At 52.9% G+C, this 24,357-nt stretch overlaps 1 protein-coding gene and 1 long non-coding RNA gene across 7 annotated transcripts in view; one reads left to right on the forward strand and one right to left on the reverse strand.

Annotated features, from left to right (window-relative positions):
* The window catches only part of KLHL29 (kelch like family member 29), a 318,957-nt gene that overhangs the window by 227,060 nt on the left and 67,540 nt on the right, over positions 1 to 24,357 (forward strand). The gene's annotated exons all lie outside the window — the stretch shown is intronic.
* Positions 2,542 to 3,639, reverse strand: LOC108543028 (uncharacterized). The gene is made up of 2 exons (XR_001889429.1): positions 3,198 to 3,639; positions 2,542 to 3,049 (listed from the first exon to the last, which is right to left on the reverse strand). It is a non-coding gene; the product is annotated as an uncharacterized LOC108543028 (long non-coding RNA).

The following is a 24,357-nucleotide window of genomic DNA, read 5'->3' on the forward strand; positions in this document are numbered from 1 at the left end:
GACAGAGTGAGACTCTGTCTCAAAAAATATGAATAAATAAAATAAAAAATGAAAACAGGCTACATACCTCCCTCACAAGGAATTTCCTTGTGAACAAAGGACAGATAGAACTCAAAGTCACCCCTCTGCTCACTGAGATAGATGCGTATCTGACCGCCTCCTTTGGAAAGGCTAATCAGAAACTCAAAAGAATGCACCCATTTGTCGCTTACCTACCTATGACTTGGAAGCCCCCTTCCCGCTTGGAGTTGTCCCACCCCTTTCCAGGCAGAACCAATGTACATCTTACATGTATTGATTGATGTCTCATGTCTCCCCAAAATGTGTAAAACCAACCTGTGCCCCAACCACCCTGGACGCGTGTCATCAGGACCTCCTGAGGCCGTGTCACTAGCGTGTGTCCTTAACTTTGGCAAAATACATTTCCTAAATTGAAACCCGTCTCAGATACCCAAAGGGTTCACAGAACATAGAACATAGCCTCAAAATATAAAAGGCAAAAACTGACAGAACTAGAAGGGAAAAAATAAATACACAGTCACATTTAACACATTCTCTATATAACGAAACAGACAAAATAATGATAAAATAAAGGTATAGAAGATTTGCAAACACAATTAGTAAACATGACAATAGCATAGAGAATATTGTACATAACATCTAGAGAATATACATTCTTCAGAATCACACACATAATATTGATAAGTGCAATGGAGAAAAATGAATACGGAGTGTTAGCTGTGAGATTTGAAATAGTAGCGTTTGGAAAGAGCTCTCTGTGGTTGCCTTTGGGCAGAGACCTGAGGAGGTAAGAAAGGAGGTCACTGATGGCTGAGGGAGGAACATTGCAGGCTCCAGGCTGAGGCAAGGTGGGCTGGTGTATTCAGGAAATAGCAGGGACTGCAAAGCCATCCGGGACAGGAAGATGTAGGCTGTAAGCCCCCCAGGCGAGGGGCGCCCTGGGATCTGGGCATTGATGATGGGAATGGAGCCTGCTGCTCCCTGTAGCCCCAGGCCAGCTCCACCTTCAGCAAAACAAGACTCCTCGAAAGCCCATTCCAGCCATCAGGTCCCTCTCTCCCTGTCTGCTTGGCCCTCTCCCTAGAACCTGCACTACCTTTCACAGCTCAGCGCTTCTTCCATGTCTTATCCAGTCGCCTTCTCAGGAAAGACACTAAACCTGGTGCCTGGGGAGCAGCACTGCGGGTCTGCAGTGAGCCAGGCCTTCCCCAGGGCTTCAGCTCATCCTCACAAGCCCAGGGGCAGGCTTTGTTATTAGCATTTTGCAGATGAGAAAACTGCTGCCTCGACTTCTGCTCTTGTATAAATACAACCTCCTCTTAGAGGCTCACTCTCACTTCCATTTTCACTGAACCGGGTGCTGCTGGGGACCCCACTTCCAGAGGAGGTTGCCGCCCTCCATCCACCCTTGACCGTCCAACCTGGGATCCTGAGACCCTGGGTCATATCTCTGGGACCAGAGAATAAGTCGGGACCCTCAGAGCATCTCCTGTGTGTCTCCGCTGCAGGGAGCTCTGAGTCAGCCTGTAGAAAGGAGTGCAGTGGCCAGGGAGACATCCCCGGGCTCTGTGCGAGCCACTGTGCCTCTCACGGTGGACCTGCGAGCCAGGCTGGAGCAGGTGCTCTGGGTGGAGGAAAGTTGCTGGAGTTGCACCTTCTGCGAGCTGCCCACCCCGGCTCCTGGGGCCTTTTGAGAAATCCCATTATTCCAGTCTAGGGGGCTTCACATCCATAGACCCCTTGTTTGCTGCCTGATAGTTATGCACCTGTTAGAGTCACTGCGTGGACACAGCCTGTGCTGAGAATGACAGATTAGAGTGAAGTGACCGTGACCTGGTTCAGCTGCGCCAGCCTTCTTGCACGTCAGCGTCACTGTTCCTTTCTGATCAGCACAGCCAGTGCCTATGTCTGTCCCCTGTCAGATGAAAGATGGCAGATATTCCCTCCCCAGACCCCCTCTGCTTCTCTTTCGGGAATCAGGCTTGCTGTGGCCTCTGGGCTTCCAGTCCTGGTGGCCTTGATCCCTCCTCCTAAGGGATCCAGGGGTCAGTCCCCTTGGAGCTCTCGGCAAGGAAGACCTCACTGGGCCTATGGGTCCTGGCCAGGGGGGTGGACCTCTCTGCTTCTGGCCACTGAGCCAGGTCTGCTTCTGCCATGCCTCCCGAGTGGCAGCCTGACCATGAGGTTGCACCCCCTACCCTGCCCTCCCACATTCCAAGTCTGCCCCTCCCTCCTCAGCTTGGGGTTCTGTTCTCTTGAGCCCTACAAAAAGTTCATACTCAGCCTGGGGTTCATTCTGCTCTTTGAGCCTGACAGAAAAGCTGCGGAGGTTGGGGAGCCTTGTAATGCTCATTTTACCTAAACTAACCTTTCTTAAATTGAGGGAGCGAGGGAAAGATGAAAGGAGAAAAACACGCACACACACGGCAATGTAAGTTAAAGAAGAAAACATTTACCAAGTCTCTGGATATTGTCTTCACCCCGTGTGCTATTCTGCTGAATAAAGAAAACAGAGGTGCCTTCGGGCTTTTAAAATCAAGATTTTATTAAAAGAAACAAGTTTCAATCAAGCAAACAATTCACAAAGACATTTTCTAGAATAATGAGAATAATAAAAACCATCATTTTTGGAGAGGCTGATTCCTTTCCAGGGCCTGCTGTGGTGGGCTTGGCACCCATCATTCTTGCCCATCCCCTGAACTGTTAGAGAGATCTTATCCCTTTCTGGAAATGAGCAAACGGGTTCAGAGAAGTCTAGTGACCTGTCCAAAGACACAGGGCCCCTGAAAGGGAGCTCTGTTGTCCACACCAAGTCTGTGTGCCTCTGGCACCGTTCCCAGGGTCATTCACAGCAGGGCCCGGCTCAGACCTCGGCGGGCAGCGAGAAGAACACACGGAGTGTCTGACTTCCAGCACGAAGGGGCATCCTGCCTTGCGTTTCTGTTTCCCATTTCTGAGCATTCTCTCTGGATTACAGCCGTGACCGCCGTATCGCAGCGTGTTTGCCCAGCCCGGTTTGAGTTGTAAGCTGGTGAAAGAGAAAAATCCTTGTGAAAATATGAACACACTTTTATTTACCAAAGGTAAATGAAACCTTTCACTGTTCTGAAGGGTTTCCATTTTTCTGTCTTTTGTCTCCTCTCTTTGATTACCCATAACATTAACCTTCAAACAACCTGGCAAATTCAAGTCTCTGATTTCCCGGCAGCCTCCTTCTTCAGCCAGTCAGGGCACCTGTTGCAGGTCCTCTTGGGGTCACCAGGCAGAGAAGCCTCCCTGTGCCTCACACCCACCCACACCTGTCCCCCTGTCCTGGGGGAAGGCAGTTCCTGGCTGGCCCATGGTCACTGTGAAGCGCTCCTACTTAACAATGCAAGTAGCCATTCCTCTGTCCAGCTGGCTTTGACAAGGCTCTGCTGCCACAGCTTCTTGCCTGTGGCTCTGTGGTGGGGAAAAAAGGAAGGAAAAATGCGTTCCATGCAGGGCCTGTCACTGCTCTAGAAACAGCAGTATTATTTTCAGGGATGTTGCGTTAATAAGGGAAGGCTGTTTCTTGGAAAATACTGCCTTCAAGTACTGTGACTCTTTTCAGGTTATATAAAAGGGCATTAGGCAAACACTCAGAAATTCAGCAGCTTCCCTGGTTGGGAGTGTGGAGGGTGGGTGGACCAGCTCCTGTGCACCTCCAGCGGCAGCCACGCAGAATACGAATTGGCTGCAGTTACCATCCTCATCAGCCCGCAGTCTGGATAGTATCAGCAATAGGAAAGGTTACAGCTTTTCCTGTGATGTATTGCTTCTTCAGAGAGTATTAAAGATGTTTTGAATCTATTTTTTTAGGAATCTTGAAACCACCAGTGGAACATTTTTGCTGTTGTGGGTAATGTACAACGTAGCAGCGTAGGAAGGCCGGGCCGCGAGAAGGACCCGAGGGTGTTGGAAGCACCGAAGACAGCGCCCGTTGTCATTTTAACAGTGAGGAAGCAAGCGAGGCAGAGCATATGCTGAGGTGTGGAGCAGCTGTGACTGGGAAGCGTGTTATTTCTTTTATTTGCTGGGGGGCGGAGAAGAGGCAGACACCGCATCTCCTGGGAGTGGGCAGGATTTATTTATTGGGAAGGGAGTGCCAGAGGAAAAGTTCCGTCATCATGGAAGGAATTCTCCAGCCCTGCTTAGTATTCTTACTGTTTGGGCTTTTTTTTTCCCCCCTGCCTGGACGCTCCCTACCCAAAGGACAGATTCAAATAAAAATTGTAGCCAGAGCCAATGTCTTTGTAGTAGATGGTGGGACAGTGATTTTACCTGTCAACTTGACCACTCCATAAGGTGCCCAGATATTTGGGCCAAAGATGACTCTGGGTGTGTCTGTGAGGGGGTTTCTGGATGAGATTAAGATTCAAATCAGTAGACTGAGTAAAGCAGCTCGCCCTCCTCAATGCGGGAGGGCCTCATCCAATCAGTCAGTCAGCCTGAATAGAACAAAAGCTGACCCTGCTGTAAGTAAGAGGGGTTTCTCCTGGCCGCCTTTGAGTTGGGCCATTGGTCTTTTGCTGCCTTCGGACTGGAACTGAAACATCCACCCTTCTTGGGTCTCCAGCCTGCAGGCTTTTGGACTGAAACGATACCAGTTCCCGCTCCGTCTCCAACTTGCTAACTGCAGATCTTGGGACTTCTCGGCCTCCATGATTACAGGAGCTGATTCCTTATAATAAATCCTATATTATATATATAATTTCTATCCTATTAGTTCTGTTTCTCTGGAGAACCCTGGCTGATACAGAAGGCATCCATTAAGGCAGGGGTTGAAATCTTAACATCTTTCCTGAACCCATAGCTTGATCAGGCTACCTGTGTCCTCTAGGAGAAGAAAGGGTGACTGAATCCCAAAGTATTTGGAAGGAGGCCAGAGAAAAGCTCTGCAGCCACCACTCCTCTCTGCTGAGAACATCAGAGGCCATGAACTGTGTGAATGGAAATGAGGATGCTTTGCCAGACAGCCCCCTTTACAGGCAAATGCTGGTCCTTCCCCTCCAGGAGACCAAGGCTTGGAGCACCCTGGTCCCTCCTCCAAGGCAGCCAGATATAAGCCTGGCAGCCACAGGCCCCTCAGCCCAGGGAAAGGCAGCCTCTCTGTTGCAAGTGGGAGGCTCCAGTTACAGCCTCCAGCCATTGCTCCCTAGACATGGTGTCCACTCCTTGCTCACCCCCTGCTAGAAGGTAAAGGAAAGCATACATGAAATGGTTTTAAGCAGCAGGTTTGTGACTATTGCTGCAGCAGGTGAGGCTCTGAACTGAATACGTCACACCTGAGGTCTTCTGCGGGGCTGGATTGAGAGCTGGCTTCTCCTGCAGTGTTAAGGGTCTGGTTCCAGCCTAGGCTGTTGGGGAAATCTTGAGGCTGGTGGGTGTTCTCAGAGGAGTCTGGTGCCTCACAGTGATTGGCAGTGATAGGAGAGCGAAAAGAAATGGGTGAGGGAAATGGGTCCACTCATGGAGGCCTTAGCTGTGACTCCTCTTGAAATCTGAGCATCCCAGGGATGGGGGCACTGACACTGATGTGAGGAAATTAGGCCCCAGGACAGCTGAAGCAGGCCGTGCCCATGATAACGGAAGAGACTGCAGCCTAAAAATCTGAATTGACTGCTGGGGTGCAGAACACAGAGGGGAAGCCTCCTCCCCTTTGGTGAAAAATCAATGCCTGGTGTCAGGACTCCCCTATTGACAGCTTGATTAGAAAGGACTCAAAAGTTCCTTTGCCCTGGAATTGCATCAGGAAAAGAGAGATGGAAGCATGTCTGGGGCACTGGTAAAGCTAACAAGGATGTTGATGGAAGCATGTCTGGGGTGCTGATAAAGCTAGCAAGGGTGTTAAGTCCAGACTGCCTCATCCCAGCCTGTTAGTGCCTAGTTCACACTCCCAACTTTTACTGAACACCTACTATGTACCAGGCCTTATCCTGGAAATAAGGCATGGTTTATCCTCCAAGGAATTCATAGTGTAAAGTATGGAGATAAGCAAATAGGACTTTGAGTCCAGTAGCTCATACAGGCCCCAGGGATCCCCATGGGGTGTGCTGGGGAACCAGGGGAAATGCATCCGACCCAGATGAAGGGAGGCCACAGAAGGGAGCTGTCGGGGGAGGCTTCTCCGAGGGGAGGCCACTGAGCTGAGTCCCTGAGGATAAGACAGAGCGAGCCTTGGTGAGGGGGCCCAGTGAACACACGGAGGCCAGGCTTAGGCTGATGTGTGGAGACAGGACGCAGCTGTCCACATGAGGGTGCTGGCAGAGCATGAAGTGCCAGCCCAAGATTGGTGAGAGGGGGCACCAGGAGGCCAGTGGGGCCCATCAGGGGGTTGGCACTTGATCCCTTTGACTATGGGATTGGAAGCTGTTAGGGAGGAGGGTGACATGGTCATATTTACATTTTAGGAAGAGAACTGCCTTGCCACACCAAGGACAGCTTCCGGTAGACCCCCCCAGGTGACACCTCTTGGAGGTCAAGAGAAGGCAGAGGTGAGGGTCAGGGAGGCCAGGGCTGCTAGAGGAAATATTTAGGAGGGCATCAGCAAGGCTGCTGGGGTGATGGGCGGGGGGGACAGTTAAAGCCAAGTCCTGAATTCCTGCCTTGGGAACAGGGTGGTGAGGCCAGTTCTGGGACAGATCATACAGTGAAGGGAGCTGAACCAGGGTGGGGAGGGAGAGAGCAGAAGCCAGTCCCAGACGCACAGAGTGTGAGGTGCAGGCAGGACGTCCCGGACACACAGAGTGTGAGGTGCAGGTGCAGGTGCAGGCAGGACGTCCCGGACACACAGATTGTAAGGTGCAGGCAGGACGTCCCGGACACACAGAGTGTGAAGTGCAGGTGCAGGTGCAGGTGCAGGCAGGACGTCCCGGACACACAGAGTGTGAGGTGCAGGAGCAGGCAGGACGTCCCCGACACACAGAGGGTGAGGTGCAGGCAGGACGTCCCGGACACAAAGAGTGTAAGGTGCAGGCAGGACGTCCCGGACACACAGAGTGTGAAGTGCAGGTGCAGGTGCAGGTGCAGGCAGGACGTCCCGGACACACAGAGTGTGAGGTGCAGGTGCAGGCAGGATGTCCCGGACACACAGAGTGTGAGGTGCAGGTGCAGGCAGGACGTCCCGGACACACAGAGTGTGAGGTGCAGGTGCAGGCAGGACGTCCCGGACACACAGAGTGTGAGGTGCAGGTGCAGGCAGGACGTCCCGGACGCACAGAGTGTGAGGTGCAGGTGCAGGCAGGACGTCCCGGACGCACAGAGTGTGAGGTGCAGGCAGGACGTCCCGGACACACAGACTGTGAGCTGCAGGTGCAGGCAGGATGTCCAAGCGGAGGCGTCAAGTGGGCTTGTGAGCATCTGGAAAGATGACAATGATGTGGCAATTAGGCAACAAGACCAGACACAGAAACAGGGTCCCTGTCCAGAGGTGGGAGAGGGAGGCAGGAGAAGAACGTTACAGAACCCAGATAAGCATCATTGAAAGAGAAAAGGCCAAGCCCGCAGAGCCAGGTGTATAAATAGGCCAGCGTGTGCCGCTGCAATGGGAACTCAGCATCCTGCTGGCCGGAGCGCTGCTGCCACTCTGACCAGTGCCTTCTACCCACAGGGATGACCCTGCACGGGAAGCCAGACTCCCGTCATGAAACCAGTGTTCAGGGAGCCAGGGGGAAGGTCTTTCTCATTGCTCAGGCTGGCAGCTTGAGGCACACACTTCCACTGCAGGAACACCTTTGGCTGGGGAACTGCAGTGCTCCAAGCCCTGGTCCCCTGGCAGGGAAGCATTTGCCTGTGAAGGGGGCTGGTCTTGGAAAGCATCCAGTCTGTGGGGCCCAGTTCTCACCCAGCAGCAGCAGCAGCAGCAGCAACTGAGGAACTCTACAGCAGAGTCTGGGTCCCACCCGCAGCCTGCCTGAGCCAGACCTCCCAGGGAAGAGACTGGGGAAGCCCAGCCGGGCTAAGACCTGCTACCGACTTCCATCTGCTGATTCTCACATGGGACCCAGCAGGAAGAAGCCTCTTGTCCAGGTTAGCTCAGGCCTCCCAAGTCCCTGCCCTCCTGAGCACATTTGGCAATGGCCTTGGCAGGGGCTGAAGCAGCAGTAACTGCAGTTAGGAGCACCTAGGAAGGAAAAAGGAAGAGAGGAGGGTGAGGAGAGGTAGGGGAGGAGAAGACACGGAGGAAGAGGAAGAGCTGAGGAGGAGGAAAAGGAGGAGATGAGGAGGGGAGCTGGAGGAGGAGGAGTTGAGGAGAATGGGAAGGAAATGGGCAGATGAGGAGGGGAGATGGGGAGGAGGGGGAAGAGATGAGGAGAGAAGGAGGAGGAGGAGGGGAGGGGGGAGGAGGAGATGAGTAGGAGAGGAGATGGGGAGGAGATGAGGAGGATGGGAGAAGCGGGGAGGAGGAGGAGAGAAGGAGGAGGAAGAGGAGAGGAGGGGAGGAGCATGCTCAAGCCCTGGTGCTAATGGGACAGACCCACCAGACAGGAAATGTAGCCTGGAGAGAATGGAGATGCTGAGCCCCCAGGAGAATAAGTGAGGGCATCAGTATATTTCAAGATGAAGAAAAGGCACTGCCAAAATGAAATACAGCAGAAAGCTGCCCCTTTCCACTTTGGGAGTGCCCAGACAAGCTGCTGTGCACATTGGCATCAAGTAGGCACCAAGGGGGGTCCGGCATACCCTCCCCCCTGTGGTGGTTAAATGCAGCTTGCTGTATCCAGGAGTCCAAATAGGGGCAGCTACCGCATATCCCTGGGAGCATAAAGGTGGGGACACTGTGGCCACTGGCACGACAGCTTGTGTGTAAATGTATGTAAGAACAGGACACATGAGAGAGAAAGTCTGGTCCAAAAGGCAGGTGCACAGTGGCCCCTGCATTGATCCCCTTGGGACATGCTGGGAGCCAGCTGGGCACCTGCGATGCACATCCTTCCAACACCCCCTCATCAGGCCTGGGACACAGGGAACTGTGATTCTCATTGTGTGGATGAGGAAACTGAGGCTCAGAGACATTAAATCCTTGCCTGTGGCACTCAAGTAATGAAGGAACATGGACTCAAACCCCTCACTCTTGATGCCCTGTTGTTCTGACCCCCAAAGGCATCACACTCTCTGTGCCCAGCACAACGCATCATGCTCTCTGTTCATGCCCACACCCCTTGTCCTGAAGTCAGGACTCAGCCCCCTCCTCCAGGCAGCTTTCCTGGACTCACAAGGCCAGGATAGGCCACCACTACCCCACTCACATCACAGCATGTGATTTCTCTGGGTTGCACCTGTTTTCTTACCTGACTCCACCCATCTGATCTGCTGGAGAGCAGAGCCTTTGTCCTACCTAATCACAAAGGATGGACAAATGCAAACGGTGGTTCCCAAGAGGGAAGGAACATGGAAAACTCCCACTCAGGACCCTGGACCCTGACCATCTCTCCTGGACTCTCCCAACAACAGGGGTGACTCCTCCCAGCCCTGAAGTCAGTGTGGGGCTTCCCCTGCCTGGAATGCTCAGTCTTTCCTTCATGGCCCAGCCTAAGGCCTGCTCCTCATCCCTGCACTCGGGGGCCTTTAGGACGCCTGCTGAGCATTCAACCAGACGCCGGACATCTGCATGGGTAATAACACTGGGAGCTTCCACATATAGCACCCGCATGTTCTGGGCATTGTTCTAAGTCCTTTGCGCATATTAATTCATAATCTATGGTGTAGATACTTGAATTATCTCTGTTTTCGAGGTGAGAAAAGGAGGGCATGGAGTGGTCTGTGAGCTTGCTTGGCTTTCCTTACTTGAAAGTGGCAGAGGCCAGGCACGGTAGCTCACGCCTATAATCCCAGCACTTTGGGAAGCCAAGGAGGGTGGATCACGAGGTCAGGAGATCGAGACCATCCTGGCTAACACGGTGAAATTCTGTCTCTACTAAAAATACAAAAAAATTAGCCAGGCGTGGTGGCGGGCGCCTGTAGTCCTAGCTGCTGGGGAGACTGAGGCAGGAGAATGACGTGAACCCAGGAGGCGGAGCTTGCAGTGAGCTGAGATCGCGCCACTGCACTCCAGCCTGGGTGATAGAGCGAGACTCCATCTCAAAAAAAAAAAAAAAAAGAAAGTGGTAGAACTTGGATTTGAACCGGGCAGCCAGGCTCCAGAGTCCTACTCCTACCCACCACCCTGAGTGAGAAACCTTGTCCTGCCCTCAGGAGCTCACAGTCCTGGGTGAGACAGACTTCTGCACAGTGACATGAGGAGGTGACGAGAGCTGGTTACAGGTGGACCCAGCGTGCAGAAGAAGCTGTCCCACCCTGATCTCGGGTCTTGGATGGGGCATGTCTCATGTGAGGTGGGCCTGGGATGTGCTGGAATGTCTTTCCTTCCCCACCCTGGGGACCTGGCAGGTCCCAGGTTCCAGTGGACCCGCCTGGTGGTGCCCAGCATCCCTCATGGACCCTACAGTGCTGGCCTATCCCCTGCAGTGGCGATGAGCCCTGGGAGCCTTGCACCCAGGTTTACACATTAGTGGCAGGAGGACAGTCCGCTGTCTGGGGAACAATATGTTTGCCTGCCCCTTGTAGAGGGAGCGAGCTCTGTTTTCTCCCTCCTGTAATTGTTACCATCTGTTTCCCTCCATCATGTTTGTTGATGTTTTCTTGTTTTAAAACTGAAATGAGTCAGATTGGAAGCAGATTTAGGAAAAAGTATCTGGGAGGAAAGCTCAAAGTGGCCATGGGGGACTCTGTGTTCTGGAGCCATCGGAAAAGAAAAGATTCTGTGGGGCCAGCAGCGGGAGTGTCTGCCAGCTACTCCTGCCCTGTGGGGGCCGGAGTCCCCCCGCAGCCCAAGAAGGCTGGGGCTGTGTGGTTTTGTGTGGAATGCATGTGTGTGGGCTCAGTTATGTAAGTAGGTGAGTGGACGTGTGCACACTTGTGCACCTGTGTGATAGTGTGTGCATATGTGAATGTGAATGTCATCCCGGGAGTGGGGTTGTACAGCATGGACTGTGTGGTTGGAGTCTTGTATTCAGAAGGAGGCAGACGCAGAAGGAGAGAGCTGCCAGCTAGCTGTGACCAAGGTCTGGGTTTGGAGGGTCCCCCATTTCTGCAGCTGACTTAAATGTGACCTCAAGTGAATCCATGAACTAACTCCCCATGAATAACCAATAGAAGAGAATTTTGATGCCAGTGCTAACTCCAGATGAAGATGAGTGGGTTGGCTGGGCTTACTTGGAGGTATTTATAGATGTGTCTCCAGGGAGAATGGCCCCTGGAGGTGATCCCCAGGCGTCTCACAAGGGGCCGTTGGTATTTCACATGAGCTGCGCATGGCTGGAAGTCTAGCAATTACTACCTGGACTGTTCATCTGTGGGGCAGTTATGACCCAAAATATTTGACCTGCACTCCCCTGCCTGCCCCACCCAGCCCCAGATACACGCTTAGGGTTCCTCTGTGGTACAGGAGGTTTCAGGGTGCTAGAAGGACCAGGTACCAGATAGGAACTGGCTTCCTGAGCCATTAAAACAGGGTTTCAACTGCCTTCTTCTCAGGGATTTTACATCTCTGCCACCCCCCTTCCCAATCCCATGCTGGTATCCACCAATTACCTGGACTCTTGCTTCTTCATTGTCATTATTTAGCCAAAGAAAGATGCCCTGCGGCATTGCCCCTCGCTATCTGTATCTATGAGCCTGGCTCAGCTGTTTCTTGACCTGCAATTCAGACCACCTGCCACCAGAGGTCGTGATGCTTTGGTCTCACAGCCAACCGCTACACTTCCCATAGATGTGGTTTTGAATCAGCATCTAGCCTGCTTTCCAGTCCTTTGCTTTTGTTTCTTGATAATCCACAGCCTGTGGGGGAGTCTCTGGCTGCAGCGACCCAAAGAAAACTGATGGAGAAAGACTGTGACTCTGGCACAGCATCCTTCTTATAAAAGGCTACTTAATATTCCTGCATTCTTGGGTCCCCTAAAAGTAATAATAGCTGCCATTTGCTGAGCCCCTGCCTTGTCCCAGGTACTTCGCTAGGTCCTGGAAGTAGAAGATTCCCACGGCTTGTTGAAATCAGCCTTTCAAAGGAGGGATTGTCCTGCCTGCTTTATAGATGAAGGAGAGAAGCAGGGGCTCAGAGAGGTGGAATGACTTGTGCAAGGTCACAAGGCCAGTTAGGAGTGGGCCAGGTCTCGAATCCAGACCTGCTGACTGCTGGCCACAGCTCTGATCATTATGAAGAAGGGAGGCAAGTTCAGGAGAACCAGGGTGCTGTCAATTGAGAAATATGAGCTATGGTCATCCAGGCTGGTTGAGTTTTCACCAGAAGTTCTCGGATCCTGATCCTGCCCTTGAGCCTTTGATCCAGAGTTTCTCCTTCCTGGGAAGCCACATGGTCTGCCCTCAGCCTTATAGCAGGACACGGGGTATAACTCACTCCACTTACTGTGATGTTTAGGAGCAAGCTAAGGAAACTTCTCGTGTCTGCATATTTAAATGCTTTTATTAAGTGGAACAAGCTATTTCTGAACATGAGAGTGGCCAACAGCCTTAGAGGAAATTAAAATGAACCATGACAATGGAAAATTGCACAGGGGCACGGTGGATTCTCCGGAGATAAATACAACAAGCCTTTCAACAGCATTCGGGAAAGACTAGAGATCATGGAGATTATGTCGTGAGAGGAAAAAAGCAAACCATCAGAAAATTAGAGCTCAGGCTGGTAGGAGGACCAACTGGCATGCTAGTCAGGTCTGTGGGTGTCTGTCTCCATTCAACACTCCCTGGGGTCTAGTGGGCAAGGTGGAGCCAGAGAAACAACAGGCGGATTGATCTCCACTCGATTTGGCCAGCGTTTCTGAACACCTACTTTGTGCAGGCTGCGTGGATCTTATGGACTGAATTGTGCCCCCAGCAAAATTCACAGGTTGAAGCCCTAATTACCATTGTGATGGCATTTGGAGATGGGGCCTCGGCATTTGGAGATAATTAGGTTTTGATGAGATTGTGAGGGTGGGGCCCTCCTGATGGGATTAGTACTCTTGTAAGATGAACAAGAGACACCAGAGCTCACTGCCCAGTGAGGACACGGCAAGAAGGCAGCAGTCTGCAGGCCAGGAAGAGAGCCCTCCCCAGAACCTGCCCATGCTAGCACCCTGATCTCAGAGGTCCCAGCCTCCTTGACTGTGAGGAATGCATTTCTGTTGTTTAAGCCTGTGGTCCCCAACCTTTTTGGCACCAGGGACCGGTTTCGTGGAAGACAATTTTTCCATGCACGGGGGTAGGAGGGTGGGGGGCAGTTTCTGGATGAAACGGTTCCCCTCTGATCATCAGGCATTAGATTCTCATAAGCAGTACACAACCTGGATCCCTCGCATGCACAGTTCACAACAGGGTTCGTGCTCCTATGGGAATCTCATGCTGCACCTGATCTGACAGGAGGCACAGCTCAGGCAGTAATGTCAGCAATGAGGAATAGTTGCAAATACAGATGAAGCTTCACTCACTTGCCCATCACTCGCCTCCTGCTGTGTGGCCTAGTTCCTAAGAGGCCACAGGGTGGTACTGGTCTGTGGCCCAGAGGTTGGGGACCCCTGGTTTAAGTCATCCAGTGATGTTTTGGCAGCCTGAGCTGACTAATGCAGTGAGGAGCAGAGCTGGGCACTTAGATCTTGGCCTCAGAGAACTCCCAGACCTCAAAGGGCTGTCAACTGGACCATCTAAAGTTTCCATAGATATCAGCTGTTGTAATTACGATCCTGACTCTCTAGCCTGTGCACTCCCCTAGGCCAGAGACTATTGATAGCTGTGTCTGCAGAATAGGATTGCCTCTCAGTAAGTGTGGGGTGGGAGGGGGACTAGATGGATGGATGACGCCTCTGCAGGCGATGGGCCCCAGCGCTGAGGGAGTGGAGCTGTGGTAGCCGGACCACAGTGCACATGCAGACAGAACCCCTCCCTTGGACATGAAGGGAGGAAACCTTGGCCTAGGCAGTCCGGGTTCCTGCTGAGGAGGGGACATCAGTGGAGGGCATTTGTCTGGGATCCCATCTCCCAAGGGTGGGCCAGGCCCAGCCTCCTCAGGAGTTGGCACTGTGGCTACCCAGCCTCTTGCAGAGAAGACCAGAGCCTCATGCTGCCCTGGTTACCCACAGCCCCTGTGTGCAATGCCCATCCCCGCCCCGCTCCTCCCCAGCACCGCTCCCAGCAAAGGGAAGTATCTGTCTGTCTGCCCCAAGAGGGCTGTTTCTGTGTCCCCTGCCTCTTCCACCACTGCTTAAGATCTCTCCGCCGTGCCTCTTGCTGTGGGCCTCTAGTGAATGCAGATGGCATCTGGCTGCCCCTGAGTGTTTCCTGAAGGCTGAAGAGCTGGGCTGCTGCTAAATACCAGGTTCTTTTTAAACATCGCTTTAACCACCTCAATTCTGAACCAAGATGGGGCCAAAGAGAACGCCTCTCCCTCAGGACCCTGCCTGGCCACACGTGGCTCTCATTACAGACAGCCTAAGCAGGCACAAAGCAGCCAGCACCCAGGAGCTGGAGGAAGGCACACCGAGGCCCTCGCTACGTCTTCTGGAATATTCCCACCACAGAGCGGTCATTTCTGCCCAGCTCCGACCCCTATACCATGTCAGAATCTAGGCTACCGTCCTGAGACCCGCACTCAGGTGCTGACTTGCTTGGGTGAGTCTTGAAGTCCCCACAATAAAACTGCTGTATGTCCTTCAGTGCGCTTTGCGTCTGAGGAGCCGCCTACGAGGCCGTGTGTGCTGCCGTTTGTCTCTTTGTCTCGCTGCCCCTCGGTGTGACTCTGCCACGTTCCCTCTCTTGTTAGGCCTCTAATGAGGTCGCTGAGGATGTCGTGTCAGGACTGTTGTTTGGTGTCAAGAGTCGAGCTCTCCGTCGACTCCGTGCTCTGGGAGTCAGTGCCGCGAGTCACACAGCAGAAGTTTTAGAATGTGGAGCTGTTCCCTTTTCCCAGTGAGCCTTTGTTTGCAATTAAAAAAAAATGAGGAATGCTCTGCCCCCAACTAGAAAGGAGGAGGCCAGGAGTTTTTTTTTTTTTTTTTTTTTTTTTTGAGATGGAGTCTCGTTCTTGCCGCCCAGGCTGGAGTACAATGGCACCATCTCAGCTCACCACAACCTCTGCCTCCCAGGGAGCGGGGCAGCAATTCTCCTGCCTCAGCCTCCCGAGTAGCTGGGATTACAGGCACCTGCCACTGTGCCCGGCTAATTTTTGTATTTTTAGTAGAGATGAGGTTTCGCCATTTTGGCCAGGCTGGTCTCGAACTCCTGACCTCGTGATCCACCCGCATAGGCCTCCCAAAGGGCTGGAATTACAGACGTAAGCCACCGCACCCAGCCCGAGCCCAGGAGTCTTAATGAGTGTGTTAAGTGACTACTGAGGAAGGTCACAAAGGGAGTCGCAGACAATGGGGACTTGGTCTTGGGGTTTTTTCTGGCTCTGGGAGGTCCTGCACACAGGAGGGCTTAGTTAATCCTAGAATGCCCTCTGGGGAGGCACTGGGAAGGCCCTGAGAGGGGGCAGAGGGGCCAGGGCAGCCCCTAGCCAAGCCATTGTAAACAGCCTGCTTCTTCCCCTGGGGTCATTGGGAGTCATCTCCATGCAGGCCCAAGTAGCTGGGCTCACAATTAATGTTGAGGCCAGGCATGGTGGCTCACACCTGTAATCCCAGTGCTTTGGGAGGCCAAGGTAGGAGGATTGCTTGAGCCCAGGAGTTCAAGGCTGCACTAAGCTGTGATGGCACCACCACACTCCAGCCTGGATGACCGATCGAGACCCTGTATCAAAAATAGTAATAATAATGTTGGGTGTTCAGACTGTAGTCTCTGAGGGCCAGGCCCCATCCACAAATGGTTCAGTAAGGGAGTCCACCTGTGGCCCCACACCGGCCCATAGCCCTGTACAGCGGACTTTTCCTCACCAGCTTCACCACAGATTTCAAATCTGAAAATAACAAAGGCTCCCGGAAATGGGCGTTGTGTGATGTGTGTCTGCGAGTCTGCAGCTGACCCTGGGGAGGGCGGGGGTGGGCCCGGAGTCACTGCCCACAGGGCCGGCAGTTGGAAAATGTCCTATCAAAGGCCAGAGCAGGGGCTGCCCCTGCCGTGCCCACCTCCCCGCCCACTCTGGCGACACAAATGGAGAGGGTCGCCGTGCTCAGGAGGGCGCTGCCTTGTCACCAATGCCACGGTGACCAGAAACAGGCAGGACGGCGGGGCCTCTGAGCAGGCCGGGCCGCTACAAGGAACGCGGCTGTTGGGGGAGCGGTGCGGCCTGATTGAACGGGGATGAAAGCCCCGGCCCTGCTCTGTGAGAGGTGCCCCTCGCGCTCCTCCGCGTCCCTGTCTGTCCGTCTGGGCCACTGGCTCCCGCACATCACAGGCATCTGCTGAGGGCCAGGCCTGCCCTGCACCTTTCCGCAGAATGAAAGGGAAACTGGTATCAGAGGGGAGCTGAAGCACAGGAAAGGGCCTCTTTCTTTTCAAAGACTTCCGTTTGTGATGGGCTTTTTTTTTCTAGGTGATCTCATTTCAAAGCCCCTTTGAAAATTTTGTGGGTTTTGTAATGGATGAAAAGTTACTTGGAAATGGGACTAAGAAGTTTTCGGTTGAAAGTTGTTAGAGGAAAGTTGAAAGCTTTGAGTTGTAAGGTTCTGCCAGATTTATCGTTTCCTTTGTCCACAAGGCCCATCCACTGGGAGGGGGGCTTGGAGGAAGGGGCTGGGGGCCCGGACAGGGCACATTCCAGAGCACAGTGCAAAAACCAGCCCCATCTGTGGTTGCTTTATGTGTGCAAGGGAGGCCATCTGTGCTGCACTTTCAGCAAAAGTGTCTCCAATGTATAGACTTTGATGTTGGAAAAGGGAAAAGCAAACATACTTCCAGGTTACTATAGAAAGCTGGGTTCTATCAAAGGCATGGGCTACCACACAGGTGTTTCACATCAGAAACATCATTAAGAAAGAAGACAGGGCCCCAACAATTCTGAGAGAGGGAGAGAGAGGCCTGGCACGAGCCTGGAGCACGTCCATGCTTGAGATCCGAGGAGAGGAGACACCGGCGAACAGCACCGGGAGGAGGCGCTGGGAAGAGGTTTAGGTCAAGAACCAAGAAAAGCATTGTTGCTGAAAACGGAGGGGCAGGGAGTTTCCAGAAGGAAGAAGGAGGAAGCCATTGTTAGGGAACAGAGAAAGAGGACGTGAAATGCTCCCATATTTGGCATCAGGAGGTAATTGTTCATTTAAAGGGGGTGGTTTCACTGAAGTACAGAGGTGGGCGGCACCAGGAGTGCAACCCAGGGAGATAACAGATAGCCCCAGTATGCTGGCAGAGTCGGAGCAGGAGGCTCCATCGGGCTGACACAGCGTGGGAAGGAGAGGCCATGGCCCGTGTGCTTGCAGGTACCTAGGGTGGGCTTTAGTATTATCCTGACAGGATGGCGTGGGCGCAGCCTTAATATGGCTGAGTCCGTTTATGGGGCTACCGGCCACAGCCAGGGAGGCTGGGGAAGAGGTAGCCTGGGAACATTCCAGCCATCCCAGAGCACCTCTGAAGGTCTTGTGATAAAATAGTAGACATGGGTTAGAGTCCCAGGCTTGCCATGCCTTGAGTTTTTTGTTTGGTTTTGTTTTGTTTTTGAAATGGAGTCTCGCTTTGTCACCCAGACTGGAGGGCAATGGTGCTATCTTGGCTCACTACAACCTCCACCTCCCAGGTTCAAGTGATTCTCCTGCCTCAGTCTCCCAAGTAGCTAGGACTACAGGCGCACACCGCCACGCCCAGTGGATTTTTTTGTATTTTTAGTAAAGATGGGGTTTCACCATGTTGGCCAGGCTGGTCTCGAACTCCCGAGCTTCAGTGATCCACCTGCCTCAGCCTCCCAAAGTACTGAGATTACATGCATGGGCCACCGCACCTGGCTGCTCTGAGTACTTTTGAGCTTCTCTGGGCCTTCTTACTCTCATCTGTGAAATGAAGGTAAGAACGCAGAATTCCTCATGGAAGGAAATCAGTGCATGCTGGCACCTGGCATGGAGGAGGCTGTTAGGACAGTGGCTGGCCAGGGAGGACCAGTTCATCTGTACCTGGCATCCGTTTATGGCTTGGGTCTTCACGGTGATCCAGTGAGAAAGGGCATAGGAAGTGACCGGTGGTTTCCACTTAAAGTATTTACAGATGACCCTCGGGGCTGGACACCAAGCCCAGGATCACAGGGCAATGACAGGGCCAGGCCTGGGGCCCAGACGGGGTCTGCAGTTGTAGCTCCCAGCCCAGCACGTGGCTGCCCTCACCAAGCCTGTCCTCTGTCTCTCACTTGCTACTCAGCCCCTCCTATCACCTGCCCCATCAGGTCCTCTGTCCCCACCTAGGCTCTCAGCAGGACCATTTAGCCTCCAAAGACATCATCATATTCTGTAATATGATTGGAATCTGAATATATATTTTAAATGACAAGATTGAAATTAAAATTTAAATAAAGAATTACTTTTCTGTAAGTTGCTCCGAAAGTAGTAATTTAGCAGCAAATTGATAGAGAAAGGTAAGCACTGGTCCTTTAAACCATCATGCAGTTTCCAGCATGCGAGCCAGAAGTGTCTCAATTTAACACATCATTGGTTAGTATTATTAGAAATTTCATCAGGCACCGGAGTGCATTATGGCAGGGCTCTGAAGGGGAGGCCGAGGACACAGACCTGGGGCCAGGGGGCCAGAGAGGGCAGCCTCGTTAATGAGGGCAGGTGGGGCTCGGGAGACCCTCCCCTGGCCCCACGTAGGGATTTAACTGCGATTATCTTCTCATTTGTAGTTCAGTAGCAATCAGGAAATGAGAACTGAGAGAATCTTATATGTCATTTGCGCTTCCCAGAGGCCACAGATTTCCAGCTTTGGTGACTCTCAACATGTCCTTCTGACCCCCTGAAACCTAGGCTCAGAACAGAAGTCCTCAGAAGTGGCCTCGCCAAGGAGCTGGTTCCCATGAGTCACATAAGCAAGACCCAGAACTCTCCCAGTCAGGACCTGATGGGCAGCATCAACCCCGCGGTCCCCTCACACAGCCCCAAGAACTTAAACGCGAAGACTTTCATTGATCCCCAGAGCGAGTCCATGGACTACCTGCCGAGCATCCCCTGTAGGTTTATTAAAGGGGCACATTTTGGGGTCCCTCACCCCACACCAACTGAATCAGAACCTCCAGGGTAGGGTCCAGAAACTTCCGTCCCTCTAACGACTCTTCCAGATGCTGCTTTTATGCACTCACATTGGAGATTTTGTGCACCATCACCCATTGGTGGTGGTCGGCAGCCCTCCCTAAGTAATCTTGGAATCAGTGTTCTCGGTGATAACCTGCCAACACTAGAAAGCCTAACAGCCCAGCTATAAACCTATGAGCTGTCATCTGAAAGATCCCAGACACCAAGATATCTCCTCCCCAAGCCTGAGTTTCTACCATTGGAACATAATTCCTTTCAAGTAAGAACTGCTTTCCTGGGGCTTCACCTTTGCAGTGCAGGAGCCCCTGAGAGGCCTACATGCTCAGTCCCCAACACCCTGGTCTGAACATGTTTGCCAAAAGCTGGATGCCATCATTCCCCACAGGTGGACCTGGCACCATGAAGACCTCAAGTGCCCTGCAGAGGGAGGGAAGCTGAAAGAAAGTGAAATATCCACTCTTTGCAGGGAATGGCCTGCCAAGTGATGCCCCCTCCTGGAGCTCATATCTGGTGTGATATGATTCCCCCCAGGGCAAGCCAGGGCCTGGTGGTCAGAGGTGCCTGCAACAAATGCACTTCTGCTAGGAGCACTGTGCGAATTTGCTCTTGCTGTTCTCAGAAGAGCCCTGGGAATAACCCTGCAGAGTGAGAAGAAAAAGGAAATGACAGCATTCACCCCCAGTGCTAGGCTGAGGACACCAGAGCCTACCCCCACCATGTGCTCCCAAATCCCTGTTCCTCTGCCACCAGCCTCTGCAGAGCATGGATTCTGAGCAGTGCTGGCCTCCTCACATTACCCAGCTTTCCAGACTGCAGTTTCACCTAAGTGGGTTTGAGTTACAGGTCACATGCCATGCCCTAACTGCAAGGGAAGCTGGTAGAGCAAGTTTTCTGATGTAGGGAGTTCCAAAAGCATGTGGCAATCAGAACCATGCCAGAGTTGCAGGGAGGGCCAGCACATGTGAGCATCCCTTGCCAGAAGGAGTCATCAGAACCCAGAGCCAGGTGGGTGGGATGGGCACACCAAAGCTTGTCTTCCCCAAATGAGCTGGGTGTTGTGGGGAGTCCAGAGATGGAAACAAGGCTCCAGATGAAGCTCAGGGTACAGGGAACTCCAGGCTACCCCCTGGCATTGTCCTCCCTGGGGCTCCTCAAGTTTTCATCCAAGACCACTTCACACCCACCACCCAGCTGGGCTGTGTTAGGGAAATGCTGCACTAACTTTAGTTTTGGCATTTATGTAATTAGAGTCCCACTATATTTATACTGCCCCCAATCCTCTACAGAACCAAAGAGATGCATGTAACACTGTGCATTTATATGTCAAGAATAAGGCACAAATGACTTTGCTCTTTACTATTTTGCAATATATACAAAATAGTAAGATACACAGTAGCCTGTGTATCCCTTTTTTTTTTTTTTTTTTTTTTTTTACCTGTTTCTTTTTTAGTGGCTGTAAATGACACATTTTATAATATCTCCCAAATTTGTGCACAGGAATTCTGAGAGAGCTTGGCTGAACAGTTCTGCTGAGCCCGTGATGTTGACTAGTAACCCTTGGTGATGTTCAGCTGATTTGCTGATGGTCTGGAGGGTCTAAGATACCAAGGCAGAAGCTTCAAGCCTCTTAAAAAGATAGACCCAGGACTGTTATAGTGTCGCATCTGATATACTATGTCAAAAGAGTCACAGGACTGTGTGTGTGTGTTAATTTGGCTAAGTGGAAGCTCCATGCTATGCTGAAGGCTCCACTGTAGCAGTTCCAGGAGCCCCGTGGCCTGCATGTGTGCAGTGTTCATCCCTCTCCCCATGTCCCCTGGTCTGGTCTCCCCTTTGCATTTCGTCATGATTTTACTGTACCTTTTCTTAAGGGTAGCACAAGTCTCTCTGTTAACAGGGGTGGGAGTGAGACAACATCATGGGTCTGTTCCTTGGGGTCTCTGTCCAAGCCTGTGTCACCCCAACGGCTCCCTGGTGCAGGTGTCCCATTATACTGGTTGTAAATTCCTCCAGGGCAGGACCTTGCCCAGTACAGATCCCTGGTACCTGGTGGTGCCTCTGGCCCAGAGAGGGTGCTCAGTGATGTTCAGCAGAAGGCCACCCTGCCAGCCCTGTCTGCACCACATGGTACAGGGCATCATGGCCTGCAGGTTCCGGTCTGGGAGACAGTTTCCTTGGCAGGAGAGAGCTGTGGGTGCTGGCATCATCATCCCTCCAGAAAAGGCCCATGTGTACCCCAGAAGTGGACTCTGAAGCCTGTCTCTGCCAGATGTATCTAGGCTGAAAATGCACTGGTTGCTGTGGGGTCCTTTGGTGGTGACTTGGGCCCCCATCCGTCTGCCAGATGGAATCCTGCCTAGCTTTTGTGGCCCAGCCCCAGCCCACCTCTTCTGGAAGCTTCTTCTCGAGGCTTCATTGATTCACCCTCTTCTGACATCCTTGGGCAAATAGTGGAGGGTGCTGTGTTCTGTTTTCTCCAGGAGACTCCCCCAGGTCCCCCCAGCTCCACAGAGGCAGTAGTCACCCCTCAGTGTCCATGCCTTGATCACATCAAGGCATCCGGAGGGGCTGATGGGTTCTGCTGGTCAGTGGATTGGGCCATCCAGGGCTCCAGCAGCATCCAGGGCAATGGTGTTAAAGGCCCCAGCACACACGGCCCCCATGATGTGGAAACCTCAGCCCCCCAGTGAGGGAACCGTGCTGTTTCACTGCTCTGCTCTGTGACTCGTGTCATTCACTCTCCCTGGAATCCACCCTGTGCATTCATTCATTCATCGAGCCAACAGTGATGCATGCTTCTTCCACTGGCCAACGCTGTAGCTCAGAGACCCTGCCCTCTTGGAGTTATGGAGCTTTGCCTGCAAAGATGGGGCAGAAACAAGGCCCTGGGGGTAGTGCGCTAGGTCCTGTGGTCATTGGGTGCACAGAGAGTAGAGGTGAGAACAAGCGAGGCCTGGGAGGACCCCAGGGGAGTCCCTGCCATCTCTCAAACCTCAAACCTCCCTGGCCACGCGGGACACTGCTAGTCTATGCGGTACCTTTGTGCAAAGTAGGAAAAGGGGTTTCCTAGATTTTCCTAAAGACGGACAAGTTAGCAAAAGCATCTCGGGGCTGTGTGTCACAGACTCCTGGGTCCACAGCCTGGTGTGGGCATCCACTGCTCCTGCCTCCCCGGGTGAGTGTCAGCCCCTCGCCCTCTACTAGGCATCTTTCATTGCACACCACCTACGGCCCTACACAGCTTTCCCTAAATGAAGCAGGTCCCTCAGAGCAGCTCTGTGGACCCTGCACGGCTGGTTCCCCCCAAGCTGGTGGAGTGAACCCACGTGTCCTCTGAGACTGCTGCAAGGTGGAGGCCCCCAGCCCCCATGGTCAGCAGGTGCCTCCCGCTCTGCACTGCCTCGCAGAGAGCTTCAGCCATACAGGCCCTGGGTCTTTAGTGTTCTTCAGTTGCTGAAAGAAGCAGGGTGCTGTCAGCTGCCATAAAACTGTGACCTTTGAAAATGTACAAGAGCTCAGGGTTTAAAAAGCTTCTGCGTTAATGATGCATCCCATTAGCATCTCATTAAAGGAAAGCCAAGAGAAGCCTGCTCAGGCCCGATGATGGGCAGATAGGGCCACTCTGTGGGGCCAGGCACGGAGAGGCTCTCCTGGTCTGCCTCTCTCTGCCAAGTGCCATCATGTCACTGGAGCAGAAGACATGGCCAGGAACACTGGGGAACGACCAAAGGTCTGGGTGGCTTCACTGGTGTCCCAGATGATGGCAGTGGGAGGGCACGAGGGGAGGCTTGCTCAACTCTGCCTTCCTCCCTGCTGCCCAGGCTAAGTTCTCCTGGTTGGTTTTCATGGCATTCTTGTGTTGTCAGCGCCCCCCGACCAGGAGGCATGGAAATCAGGGTGGCCTGGGCTTGCGGGGATTCTGAACCATGGGAGGAAAGAGTTAGCAGGAGCTGGGCTCAGAGCCGGACCCACGGACCTGAACATGGTCCCCTAGAAGCTTCCGGAACCCAGGGACCATGTGGCTTTACTGAGGGCCTGGAACTCGTTGCAAGAGGGGGCTGTGGTCGGGCCGTGCTGACGCACATCACCAGTGGCTCTGCATGTCACCCCCCCGGGGGCCCGGGCTCCTCGGCAATGGGCATACCCTGTGTCCAGGTTTTTTCTGGAGGAAGTGGAGGAAGGAATGTCATTGTATTATTTTAATAAAATAAATAAAATTCCTGAACTACAGGTTGCTTGTAGCTTCAGAGGTTGTGAGTGCTTAGTAGAAAATGGGTAGCCTTGTGTATCCTTCCTAAAGAAGAAAAAAAAAGACTTTTGGTTCTCACCACAGAGCTGCTTTCTTATACATAAGAAATTGCTTGTAGTATTCATGAACGACACAGCCAAATAGCAGGCCGGTTGTAGCCCACTTCGCCTGCTCACAGCCCATCTGGGCCCGCCTCTGCACACCCGGGACACCCCAGCATCTTTGCCTCAAGCTGTTCATGTATTGAGTCCTCCCACTGTGCCGCAGCAGCCACTTGAGGGCAGGGCTGAGTCTCGGTCATCCGCATCCCCAGTGCCTAGAGCAGTGCCCGACATAGACCTAAAGCAGAAGAAACAAACTAAATGAGTGAGCGGCAGGAGTGCTCTGAAGCCAAGGGGCTGAGCAATCTGTGTTAGAAAAGTGAGATTTTTTCAAGTTCAGAAACTCCAACAATTTTAGGGTGACCATTGGAACTCCTGAAGTTTTAGTGCTCAGAACATGGGGACCCAAACTTGAGGAGACCCCAACCTCCTCTCCTGGAGGCAGGGGCTATTCCAGGGCAAGTTTCCAGAAGCTTCCCTTCCCTGTCAAGTTGCCAGGCCGGAGTGTGATTCAAGAGGGGAGAAGAGTGGCTGCCGGAGGATGCTGAAATCCTCAACAGCCTCTTGCCTGGGACACCTCCAGGATCCCGCACGGCGGAGAAGGGCTGCAGCACCTCCTCCAGGCAGGAGGGGCTTCTGTGCTGTCCATGAAGGGAGTGCCGGTCATGAGGCTGGGATCTTGGCATTCACACTTTGCTCCCAGGGACGGCATGGGACATGGCATAGGCTCCTTCTCCCTCGGATGCCTCTG

This window comes from Rhinopithecus bieti, unplaced genomic scaffold (assembly GCF_001698545.2).
Source record: "Rhinopithecus bieti isolate Rb0 unplaced genomic scaffold, ASM169854v2 scaffold_23816, whole genome shotgun sequence".
Lineage (NCBI taxonomy): Eukaryota > Metazoa > Chordata > Mammalia > Primates > Cercopithecidae > Rhinopithecus > Rhinopithecus bieti.